The sequence below is a fragment of the Lygodium microphyllum genome, chromosome 8, assembly GCF_053477565.2.
Source record: "Lygodium microphyllum isolate KBCC chromosome 8, Lygodium_microphyllum_v1.1.10, whole genome shotgun sequence".
NCBI lineage: Eukaryota > Viridiplantae > Streptophyta > Polypodiopsida > Schizaeales > Lygodiaceae > Lygodium > Lygodium microphyllum.
Window position 1 is genome coordinate 69,849,421 of NC_141142.1, and position 12,727 is coordinate 69,862,147.

General features: G+C 35.0%; 1 pseudogene; it reads right to left on the reverse strand.

The window, feature by feature from the left end:
• Positions 1–1,049: 1,049 nt before the first annotated feature.
• On the reverse strand, positions 1,050–1,628 carry LOC148032433 (uncharacterized; annotated as a pseudogene).
• Between the last annotated feature and the right edge of the window lie 11,099 nt (positions 1,629–12,727).

Genomic DNA, 12,727 nt, shown 5'->3' on the forward strand with positions numbered 1-12,727 from the left:
AACTAACATGACAAGATCATTACACAACACATATAAGAGTTTAATTGAAATAAGATCTAAAATAGACATAAGTAAAATTTGCATAGCTAGCTCAAACTTTTCATTATGATAAGTATTCTTACACACTAGATTACAATTAAACAATTATCCTTACAAAGGATGATAAATTTTAATGAGCTCTTTAATACTATTTTAGAAAAATATTTACTTAAATAGATTTTTTAAACCAAACATGCTTGGTACCTTTTGTAAAAAATTAAAAAACTAAAGGCATAGTTTCTTTAAGTAATATCACCAAAGAAAGAAAATATTGCAAATGCTAATGGAAGTAACTTCTCAAGAAAAAAATCAAAATTGCATCAATGTGTCATTCTTGATGAAAGGAGAAGGAACGGAGTTTAAACACCTGAAGTAGCCTTTAGTTTCTCTTTCATAATTAGACTTGCTATATCTTGGCTTGATTTTTCTATGCCCTTGGGTGGTACTTCAAGAACTTGAACTTCAGTAGCAAGAACATCTTGGGAGTTTGTTTGGCACTCTCATGGACCCTCCACAATTGTGCTTCAACCTCTCTTTGCTCTTGAGTGTTGCAAACCACTGCAATAGTCTTCATATGATTTACCAATGCCACCTTAGATGCAAGTCCACTTGCATATACATCAAATACAACCTCATGAGCATCATTGAATGCGTTGATTGTAGTTTCCATAACATTCATTTTCTTTCTCAAAACGGCCTTTGTAATCCTTTGTTCTTTTTCAAGGATCTTCATCATTGCACTCCTTGTCCAAGCCTTCAAAGTCCAAAATTGAAGGCTTATTGACATTGTTTATATATCGCTCAAAATTGATGAAGCTTTTCTCCATGGTCACTAATGTCAAAACCACAAAAGAATCTATAGATCCAAAAGCAAACGTTCTATTCATTGGTAGGAAGTCAACACTACCAACTAGCATGTGATACTTGCAAGAAATGCTTTCGAGAGCATTTTCCAGAGCTGCCATTTGCTTTCGATCAAGAAATGATAACAACATGAATTATTTAGGTTCTCATGTCATTTGTAGTAGAGTGGATACAACCTGTCCAAACTTTATAGAGTCCCATTTCATTTCCTCAACCCCATGTGCTACATTTAGAACAACAACCCCAATGGTAATTGGATCTCTGTAAACATTATGTATAAGATTAAAGGTTTCTAGATTGCATCCAACGACATATACATGCCAAGGGGAAGTAGTGGAGGATTGAAGAGGATTTTACATTTTTCCAATTAAAAAGTTTACAATATCTTTTGCTCCATTTGATAGGGACCCTGCATTAGCTCCACGTGTGAGATTCTTTGATATCTGATCATTGCAAATGCCTAAAATCTTTGTGTAGACTTCATCATTGATATCATAATCATCAACAAGCTATTCCCAAGTCTTCATCATAGCACTACTTTCTGGAACTGAAGCATTGAAAAGAGTGACTAATTCCTCCTTTAGGACTCTATCTTGCTTGATTTGCTTAGCCCTTGTTTCCATGTCAATCATATCTTCCTTATCCCATTTGTTTCTAAGAAAAAGGATATGACCTTCATTTATCTCCTCTTGTAGTGTAAGAATGTTTCCATCCTTTAAACCCATAAGGCAACAAAATGCAACAGGAGAAGATTGCCTTCCCTTTTTTCTCGAACTCTCCTCTTGGGATATAAGCTCACCTCTAGAGTATCTCTTCATGATTTTGATCCAACTATCAAATACTTCTTGGGAGCTAACAATCATATGGCAATCTCTAGATGCACAATTTTCTCCAATGTATGCCACAAATCTCTACAAAAAAATATCAAAATAGTGAGCATAGAACAAAAGAATGAGCATCACACTAATCTTCACAAAAAGAGAAGGTAAGCTTATATGTGATTACCTGCCATGCTACTCTTTGAGAGCTTGTCTTAAAAAACCCTTGTTGGTGGGGTTTTGGTGGAGAACCAAATGCTATCCATTGATCTCTTAATTGTTGAAGTTGCTCAACATAAGGGGCATTCTTCATAACATTATGTGATTCCATATTTATCATTCGTGAAAGCTCAATGCACATTTTTGCAGGGCAGTCAACTAATATTCTAGCATTTCTCGTGGTGTATAAAAGCTTGGTTGCTAGACAATGTGTAGTATTACTCTGAATATATATCTTTACTGCATGAATTGAGTGAAGCCCCAATATAATCCAATAACTATAAGTGTCCAATTTATTAGCATCCACCTCATTACGATGCATGGGTCTCTTCTCATTGTTGTCTTGTACAAAAGGCATAAGATATGATGCTGTTGTTGGATTCATGGGATTCTTTGTGAAAGATGTGGTTAGCTTCTCTACATAATCCTGACACAGTGACCTATAAGCATACAAAGGAGGTGCCTCATAACACCTATCAACGAGAATAGAAAATTGTGTTGTTGGACCAAATGGAAAGAATTTTTCAAACATGTGAAATCCCGATTCTTTCTTCTTTCCCTTCTTCTTAATTATCTCAGGAAAATCGAATGTTCTTTCTACTCCCTTGACCTCAAGAGAAATTATTGGCTTTGTAGGTGTAACTTCTAGCATGGAAGGTAAAGTGGCATCATTCTCAGTAGTGTTAGCAGCCATACTAACAACAAGAGCTTGTGACAAGGAACTTTGTTGAGGTGATTTTGACTTTGAGCTTGTGGGATTCGGTGAATTATTTTCTTCTTAAGGAGAAGGTGAAGATCTCAACTCTATTTATTTATCTTGAAGCTTCATTCTTTTGTTGGGGTGATCACCTTTTTTTGATAGGGGAAGTAGCTCACTATTTTGGACAACTTGGAATGCTAATATAATGTCTTTTGTGCCCTTTACCTCCTCAAATAAGGTCCATCTCCTTGTTTTCAAAGAGTATTCTTTGTCCTCTTTAATACGGGCAAAGTGAAATGACAAAGGATCAATACTTTTGTATACTACATTTTCCCCCTTGATCTTAACAAGATTACATGGTATTCCCTCTTTCCCAGCACATCCATCTGTTATCTTCTCTATGACACCATCTTGTTGAAAAAATGCAATATCACTCTTTAAAGTAAATAAGAGAACATTGTCAGCCCTTTTTCCTTGACTATCATAAACATCCATATACCATGGATACAGAAAATCACCACTAACTCCATCAATGGTTTGGGTCTCCTTTTTGGATGTGCTATCTTTCTTTGCCATTGAATAGTTCTACAAAGAGAAAAAGTTGTCAGACAAAAGCGGACTAAAAAATATTCAAAGTTCACAAAACCCAAATAAATGTATAAGATTTTTAGGTTGAAAATTGAAAACACAACAACACAAGATTTTACGAAATACAAGACAAATGTACTCCAAAGGGACTCTTTCATAAAATGAAATATTGAAATTTGAGATTAAGTGTGGTATGAGATCCAACCATAAATATATGTGCTTATGTATCAAATCTCATGGATTATTCAAGCCATAAGTTAGCATTAATTATGTTTCACTTGCAAGAATCATATAGTAAAAAATTTGCCCTGGACTTCGGTGAGAAGATCAAATTCTATTAATAGTGAGACTTGACAATGGGCTTAACCAAATGGTCAAGTGATAATGAAATGTTGAGTGTGAGTGTGGTATGAGATATAGTGAAAATGAAATGTTGAGTGTGAGTGTGGTATGAGATATAGTGAAAAATCATTGTGGTTATGTAGAAAATGTCATGGATGATTTTGTCCCTAAGTTAACATTGGATTTCTTCTCCATGTAAGTTTCGTATGCAAGGATTATACTCTAGGAGCTTTGCTAAGGTTTTTGGCCATGTGGTCAAATCCTATTTAATCAAAGAATGAGTATTAGTTCAATATGAGATCCACCCATATATCAATGTGGTTATGTAGCAATCTCACGATTCCATTTGGCCCAAAGTTAACATTTTAATTAGTGCACATGTAAGTTTCCCTTCAAAGGAGCTATATTGTAGAAACATTGTCATTGGTTTTAGCCATGTGGTCAAATCCTATTTAGTCATAAGACTTATCTATAAGATTAGAAACTTAGCCATGGTTTTTTACCATATGGTCTTTAAAGGCTAGTTAAAGAGAGGATGCGGTTTATTGTGATATGAGATTCACATATAAACAAATATGGCTATGTTGCAAATCCCATAGATATCAATATAAGGTAATGTGAAAAACACTTGAAAGGTGGAGATTTGACCTCATGGTGAAACCTACAAGATAAGACAATTTCTATAAACTGGTTTTAACCATATGGCCAAATCTAGTTTCATAACCATATGAAGAAAGTGATTCATTTGTTGCAACATGCTATGAAATTGGATTTGACTATATAGTCAAATATTGTTTTATAGTGGAATGAAAAAGTGGTCTCATGGTTTGCAAGATGTATGAGATTAGATTTGATCATATGACCGAACAAAACTGGGATTCTTGGATACTAGCATTGACAACAAAATGAAATATTTGATCATATGGCCAATTTTTATTTTGTAGTGGAATGGAAAAAGAGGCTAATTTGTAGCAAAATGATATGATATTTACATATGAACATATAGATAAGAAGTTATGAAAAACTGAAATGAAAGAAATGGTTTATGGAAACAAAGTGGTTTGTTTGTTGCACGACAAGTTTTGATCACATGGCGAAACTTCCTATAAATATAGTAGGTAGTCAAGGAGTTCCAAGTAGAATACAATCTTCCTTTTTGGAGATAATATAGAAGATGTTATTCTTAGAAGATTTGCCATACAACCAAATCTAGAATACCCAAAGTTTGTGTAATCGAACCCACCATAGATTTTGTCTTAATGTTTCAGGATCAATTTCCAAAAAAGTGGTTTGTTTGTTGCAAGACAAGATTTGACCACATGGCCAAATTATAGAAAGTAAGGAATTCTAAGTAGAAACTAGCCTTTCCTTTTGAAAGTAAGTAAGAGTTGATCATATAAGAAAGCATTTGACCAAATGGCAAAATGGCATTCTTGTAGTAAAATGAACAAAGTGGTTGATTTGTTGCAAGATATTATGATACTACAAGAGTCCTTATTTTGGCCAAGAGATAGCTTAAGGAGAAGATTTGGATGCATGGCGAAGTCTCACAGTATATTGGGAAAAATAACATAAATTACATCTTATATTATAAGAAAAGATTTGACATCATGGCCAAATCTCACATTGTATTGAATAAAATAACAAAAAGTACTTCTTATATTGTAAGAAAAATTTTGACCATATGGTCTAATCTATAGATTGATGAAAGATCTTGATATGTGTTGTTAGAAGATCAAATTATAACCTATGGAAAAATCATATTGAGTATTGGTAAGTATTTTATAGCCATATGCTTATTGCAAAATTATAAAGGATATAACCATAAAATCTGATGGTAATGCTTTTACTATGAAAATACAATATAATGGAAAGTTCTATGTAGTAAAGTATAATACGATGTATAAGAACTTGATAAAATGCTCTAATATTACTGAATGATACAAACAAAATAAGGCTAGATTTAGCCTTGAGGTGAAACCTTAAGGTATATAGCATCATAGAATAGAAAGAAAGGCTAGTATTTTGAAAGCACTCATTGATAAAAGCATTGCACAAACCATTTATTCCATATTCACATCTAAGAGAGTTTTTTCGACATTACACAAATTATATATTTCATATTCATAGCAAAAAGAGTATTTTCAACAGTGCAAGAAATCATGTTTTTCATATTCACAGCAAAGAAGCTATCATTTGTAAGGTAGTGGACAACAAAAAAGATAGGTGCTCCAAGAAATCAATCAAGTAATCGAGAAGAAGAAGAAGACATTGAATTCTCAAGAGTGAGTGCCTAATCTCATTGCTACTACAAAAATAAAGATTGCATTTAATTTTCATACATGATTCTTATTTAGAAAATGCTTTTGGTGTTTGATCTTAATATTATCCAATACTAATCATACAAAAAAGTAGTAGTGCAATTTGTAGTAATTGTATGGATTGAAATGATCAAAATCAATGTAGTTTAACTCAAAATCAGAAATGAATTAGGGAATAGTTAAAAACCTATTGTAACTAGTAGAAGTCATAATGTGTGCCAACGTAACAAAAATCACCTGTGAAGTAGAGCAGACACGTTGTGGAGTGGCGATCATTCACTACCCTATTGAATTGCTGAAGCCTTGGAGCAAGATTTCTAAAAGGAAGTCGCAGGTAGTTTTGGTCATAATACCCTTATTCCAACCAGAATTTCCACTGCACAATCTGTTTTAGTTTGAGAAAATGAAACAGTGGAGAGAAATCAAAGAAGAGTAGAGGGATACAACCGCCAAAGATTAGGGTTGCAAAACCTGTAGTAAGAGAGGGACGACAGGAGTAGAGATAAAAACACAGAGGATCAGAGATGCAAAGCCTGCAACTGTAAAAACACAACAGAGAAAACACTCAGGTTAGAGAGTTGTGTGGAAGAGAGAGAGAGGGGAAGAGAAACCCATTTTGAAAAACATCATGATTAGTTGTAAAGACCGACCTCATGAAAGGGATCATTTAATGTATCACGCTATTCGAATAACCATAACTTGTTACGGAATACAAGTAGATTTAGATCTTATTTTTGTATCTATTTTTAATTTTATTAAAGATTTCAAGTCATGATTTTTTCAAAAATCACGTAATGATTATATCATCGTCCCCTGGGATCTACCGGTAGCCCTTAGATCCCACTGTTGGGGGCGTTGCCCCCAAACCCCCATCGAGGGTGCTACCCCTAGACCCCCACAAGGGGGCGCTGTCCCTCGGACCCCCCGTTGGGGGCATTGCTCCCAAACCCTCACTGGGGGTTTGAGGGGCGCTGCCCTCCCTCCCCCCCTCTCCCCGGACGCTCGTTGGGGGCATTGCCCCCAGACCCCCACCAAGGGGTACTGCCCCCCTGGATCCCCCATTGGGGGCATTGTCCCCAAACCCCCATCAGGGGCGCTACCCCCAACCCCCTACTAGGGGCATTTCCCATAGATCCCCACCAAGGGGCACTACCCCTCGAACCCCCCATTGGGAGTATTGCCCCCAAATCCTTACAAGGGGAGCTATCCCCAAACCCTGATTGGGGGCATTGCTTCCAAACCTCTATCGAGGATGACGTTTCCCTCAAACTCTCACCAGGGGCGTTTCTCCTAGACCCGTTCCTTCCCCCTCGCCCCTCCTTAAGAACCCACCATTGGGATATTGCCCCTATTTCCAGAGCTAGAGATTTTGCCTACATACTCTCTATCCTACCCTGCTAGAGATTCTACTCTCGAACTATCACTAAGGTGGCTTCAAAATCCTCAATGATATTATACATTACATATTAGATACATTAAATATACATAATCTTATAAAATACGACTTAATATATTTTAATTATATTTATTAGTTATTACTAAATTATATATATATATATAAAATATTTTTTGATACTATATTTCATAATATGCTTATAGTACGATATACTAATATAACATGATTTAGATTAAAATAGTATAACTTAAAAATAAAATGTAATATGATATATTTTACTATTATCAACAAGTAGGTAGTATAAAATTTATAAATATTTAACCATGATAAAAATTATATTTCCTTCTCAAATAGCTTCTAAATGATGCTAAAATTTCCTCAATCTTTATAACTTTGTATCATAGGAAATGAAATCTCCTATTCTTTAGAGGTCATTATGGTTTCAACATTTAAGCATGAGGTTAAAGTTTCTCATAAAATATCTTTATCCCTGTTGTCATGTGGAATACATGAAATAAAGGTTTTGATCATTTGATCAAATATTTTCTAATGGAGATCACAGAGATTATTTATCTTAGTTGACATACAATAAAGGCTTTGACAATTTGGCTAAATCTTGTTCTATGGACATCACAAACTATTATTATCCTTGCTATCATCTAGGTTACATACAATACATGTTTTGACCATATGGCTAAATCTTTTCTTGTGGACATCACAAAGAGTTTTAATCCTAAGTCTTGTGTAAAATAGTTGCAATAGAGGTTTTGACCATCTGGCTAAATCTTTTTCCATAAAGATCACAATGAACTTTTATCCTTGTTGTATGTACTTTGCTTGAGGTTTTGACCATCTGACTAAATATTTTTCTATGGAGACCACAATGAGCTTTTATCCTTTTTGTCATGTGAAATACAGACAACAAAGGTTTCAATAATTTGACTATGTTTTCTCCTATGGGGATCACAAATAATTTTTATATTTACTATGGTATGGAATATATACAATAGATTTTTGACCAGGTGGCTAAATCTTTTCGTATACACATTATAAATAATTTTAATCATTGTTCTCGTGTTGAATAGATATAGTACAAGTTTTGAACATCTGCTATATCTTTTCCCAATGAGAACACACAAAGAAGTTTTTGCTTACTCAAAGAGTAGCTAATAAAATAAAGTAAAATCAAGGGCAACTATAAATAATAGAAGTAACATTTCTTAATACTTTAGGGCATAGTTTGTGAGAAAGTTTGTTTTTGGCCATATGGTCAAATCTATCCTCTTTCTGTATGATGTTTCCATTAATACTTTCTATTATGGAAGTTGGACTCATTCTATGTAATGTTTAAGTGCTTTTTTCGTTTCAATGAAATTTGATACTTCATTGTATTTAGAAATTTCATTACTATTTTCTTCTTTCCATGAGAGGTTACAACATACAAATGATAAAATCTCCATTTTCTCACTTGTACAGGTATCATGAATAACAAATTTTATTTTGGAGAAATTGTGAATTTGCTAGTTGATCATGAGATTGTTGCACTTGGGAGAATGCATCCAAATGAGACATGCCATGGAGAAACACTTGAAGATGGATATACTTCAGTGGCTATTGATAAATGTTTAAATGTAGTAGCATATTTGCCATTACCAACAATTGATGCAATGAAGGTTCATGAAGCTGTAGGTGGTTTTGCAAAATGGGGAAGAAAGATGTGGTGGTTGTTTCAAACTCAACAATAATTTGTGACGGAGGAGATGATTACGAATCAAACCATGTCCTACCTTCTGAGGATATTGATGTGCTTAGCATTCATGAAAGTTGGAGAGAACGTAGAGTGATGTTACTGATAGAAGGCAACTGTGTGTGTGTTGGGACAGGGGTTATATTATTGACTTTTCCATATGATGTGATAAACTTTGAATTGCTAGGAGAAGAGGATGTTGGTGTGGTGGTAGATAAAGCCCTTGATCAAACCACATGAACATACATAGATGACAATCTCCACTGTGCCACTTTAGAAAGATGGCCTATTAAACAAGTCACCTTTGATGATGGAACATCACTGCTACAACAATAATCATACATGCAATTTATCTCTACAAATGCTTATGCAAAAAACATGGATGATACCAATGAAGATTATGTTTCTGCAAAAAAATCAATTTTTGTTCAGAAAAGATCATATTGTATGGTCAATAGAAAGCCTCGAATTATTGCCCCTAAAGGTGCAAACTTGAGGACTTCTATGGACTCCATTTCATAGGTTTCCATGATTGATTGTTGCCAAGAAAAGTGTTGTTAGTTTATTGATAGAGAAGCAATGCAACAATTATGTAAATACTTTTGGGGATTGCAATTTGAAGACCGCACAAACTATGTTTATGACAAGTTTGAATCATCATGCAAGATTGATTACTTGGGAACAAGGAAGTACAACTTCATCTTCAATGGACAAGTGGTATGTGGAAGGGCATGGTATGAGATTCATGGAATCCCAAAGAAATCTTTTTATAGGTACAAAACACAATTTGAGCATGGCGTGAGGAGGGCAATGCATGGAAACAAGGGGGTAATAAGAGCAACTTGGGATCACACACAGATGGGAAGAGCCATTCTTAGAGTCTTTGTTAAGAAGAATGCACAGCAAATGCCACACAAGAGTAGAACAATGCAAGATGGATCAAGGGAGACACAATTGGTCATCCCAGATGTTTACAAGTAGGTAGATATATGGGCAGAAGTAAATACAACATTGAGTGGTATTGGATGTAAGAAAATGTCCTTGTCCACCTTCAATCGTATTTGGAACACAGAGTTCAAGCTTGTAACCTCAGCAAAGATAGGTGAGTTCTCCAAATGTAGTATTTGCTCAGAGATCAAAGAGCAACTTGCAGCAACAAAGTGTCTTCAAGAGCGAAATGTGCTTCTAAAGAAGCGTCAATGTCACATGCTACAACAACAAAGTTGTGAAAACATATACTACAGTTGGCACTTGGCCCTCAACATTAGATCCATATAAAAACTTGTGCATCATACATGATAAAATGGACCAGCAAAAGACATCTATCCCTAGGTTAAGGCCTCGATCAAAAGAGACTGAAATATCCACTCAACTACCAATTTCTTTAATAGGCATGATTACACATGGACATGGACAAGGTAGATATGGACATTTCTCACTCGATCTATGGCCTCACGATCCTAACTTCACAATTGCCTCATTTTCATTGTGCTTTAGGAACTTGGAGTGACTACACAGGCATGCAAATGGTGATCTACAAGTAGATGGAATGCCGAGATCAACCTCTGTGCTACTAAATGCCCTCAACTCCAAAAAAGCACTAGACCATGCCGAGATCAACCTCTGTGCAACTAAATGCCCTCAACTCCAAAAAAGCACTAGACCACCATCAATGTGTTGCACAAAATAAATCATGCATGGAAGATAATACACCACAAGATGGCCATCATCATTTCAAAAGATTGCCAGAGAACTTACTACTTTAACTTGATAATTGTGGATCAGAAAATAAAAATTGCTATCTCTTTGCATATCTATCATTGCTTGTTGCACGAGGAACATTCAAGATGATCTAGCTTGGGTTTCTTATGGTGGATCATACACATGAAGATATTGATGCAATGTTCAGCAAATTTTTAGAGAAGCTAAGGACGAGCATGACCTTCACTTTTCCTTATCTTATGCAAATTTTCAATCATGCTAGATGACAAGTCCTACACCTTTCTTATTGACACATGTGCTTGACTTTAAGAGATACATTGAGGGATACTTGTGTGATTCCAAAGATACACTTGTTGGTCACTCAAAACCTCTTCAATTTTGGTTTCATATGCAAAAAGATACGCCTATCATGCAATACAAGATGCATCCAAAGTCCCCAAATTGGTTACCAAGAGAAGGTGGCATTGAATTATGGAAGAGAGACCTTGCAAGAAAGCCTACTCTTCCAAAGGGTTTTCCAATGTTGTTGCCCATGTTTGAGTACGTTAAGGATCATCAAGAAGTAGTAAGTGGAGTTAAAGATCATTTGAAGTATTGGGAAAGATGGTAAAATGTACAAGGACCTGAAGCAGAGTTCACAAAGTTTATAACACCAATGATTGATTATTGGAAACATATGATCTATGCTCTTCAAACTCCAAATGTCCAAGAAGATTTATTTTTCATAGATTTTTGGCCAAGAACACAAAGTGATGTAACCAATGTAGATGTAGATAATGCAGATGACTTTATTGGATTGGAAGAGTTGAATGATCACTATTGTGGTCCTCTGAGCAAACGACCCAAACATGCATTTGAACCAATGCTTGATGTTAAGAAAGATGACTATGCTTGTTAGACCTTCAGATCCAATATATCCAATATGGCTTGGTGTTGCACAAAGTGAGGTCATACAAATAGAAATTCCAAAAACTTCAACAAGGTACGTATACAATATTGGGCACCAATTTGTAGTCGTCAAAATGCTATATATGCAGAGGTGTATTTTAATTGTTGGGATAAATATTGGATGTGCAACAAAAAAGATCTTGAATGATGGGAAACAATAGATAGCATTGTCTTTTCTTGGATAAAGAAATGTACAAAATCTTGCGAAAATTTTAAAATTCCCCCAAAGGTTGTATTGAAGGCCAGAAGAAAGTCTATAAGAATCCATAAATTGAAGATTTTCCTTGATTATTTTCAAGGATATTAAAACTAAGGTGTTTATTAACACCACCTTTTTGAGCTTTTTTCAATCTCTTGAAAACAACCATAAGTAGTAATATGTTCCATTGCACCAAGTTCCAAATTAATGAAATTCCCAAAATTCACGAAATCCATTTTGATTTGGTTTTCCTATATTGATGGGAAATTCCCAAAATCCCGAATATGGAGTTAGTTACTTATATAGGAGGACAATGCTATAGTACAGTTTAAACAAGGTGAGTTAGCTAGCCATTGAATCGAATTGTAGGGATAATAATCATTAATTCAGGTGTGAGAAGCTCAAGTATTGCTAAAAAACTACGAAGCATAGCCACTGTCAGGTCGAGAAGATAGGATTCCAGTAGCATTGTAGAGGAGACCTAATTTATTCCACAAGAATATGTGGGTAGGTACCTCAATTTGGACTCATATTCATACATTGTCCTTAAAGCACCAGTATGGACATTTATCATAACGTTGAGATGAAACTTGCACATAATTTTTAGCATACTTGGAAGAAGAAAAAATTACTTAGTAAGCCAAGTCCAACGTCTAGATTTGATAAGCCTCAAGTTCCAAGATGAGTATCCATCATAGCTGCATGACAAAAGACAAGTTAAGTCATATAGCTGATAATCTTAAATGCCCTTTAATGTATCCCATTACCCATTGAATGAGAGGAGTATAACCATAATCAATAGGTCAAAGAATTCTTATATAGGG